The sequence below is a fragment of the Rhagoletis pomonella genome, unplaced genomic scaffold (assembly GCF_013731165.1).
Source record: "Rhagoletis pomonella isolate Grant_MI unplaced genomic scaffold, Rhpom_1.0 Rhpom_scaffold_00008, whole genome shotgun sequence".
In the NCBI taxonomy this organism is placed as follows: domain Eukaryota; kingdom Metazoa; phylum Arthropoda; class Insecta; order Diptera; family Tephritidae; genus Rhagoletis; species Rhagoletis pomonella.
In genome coordinates this window covers 11,075,618-11,076,438 of record NW_023458562.1, presented here as the reverse complement: position 1 = coordinate 11,076,438, position 821 = coordinate 11,075,618, and positions in this window count along the sequence as shown.

Here is an 821-nt window from a genome sequence, read left to right as displayed (position 1 = left end):
GCATTTTAAACGAAATGTTGAACGTAATATTGATATATCTTCGTGAATTACGTAATTTATATGCTATTTAGCCGTATAAAAACTGCAAAATGACTCAAAATTAAAATAAGACTACTATGAGATCGATGTAAACATCCAATGCTTATGTTTTCAACAGTTAAATATGCTTCATATGCATATACAAATAAACATATTGCCCAAAAGCTTATACTTTTATTTGACACCAAAGCTACACTGTTTCCATGTAAATTTGCAAAGAAGCAACACGGTGCCACTACTAAGGGAGCGGTGCGAGAGAGACAACTGTCAGTTTATCGAACCTTGTATTATTGAATCATGATCCACATAAGATGAAAACTCTACATCGAAATTCATGCTCTTTTATTTTCTAAGTGTAGCGAATAAAACTTCACACTTAAATTTAACACATTCATAACAAAAATTATATCGCTAGCTTAGAGTGAAAAGTTGCTAAGTCCACTTTTTATGAAAACTCATATTTTGATATAGGAGGCTAAAGAAATTGAATACGCATCGTTTCGAAAATTATAAAGGTATTTGTCAAGGCGAATTAATATAAGGTGATAGCAGGAGTACAAAAACAAAAATTTACATGTATTTTGTTTTTGCATTGGCGGCATAAACTGTCAAAATCTGTAAGAGTGTGTGTAGAAATTCAAACAAAATTTTTCAATTTGATATCAGAAGCCGTGCGGCGAAACACATACACAAAATCAGCTGAGCTAGTAACACCACCTTATATAAATTCGCCTTGGTATTTGTTTTATTCCAACACAAATCCGACCTTCTTTAATAAATAT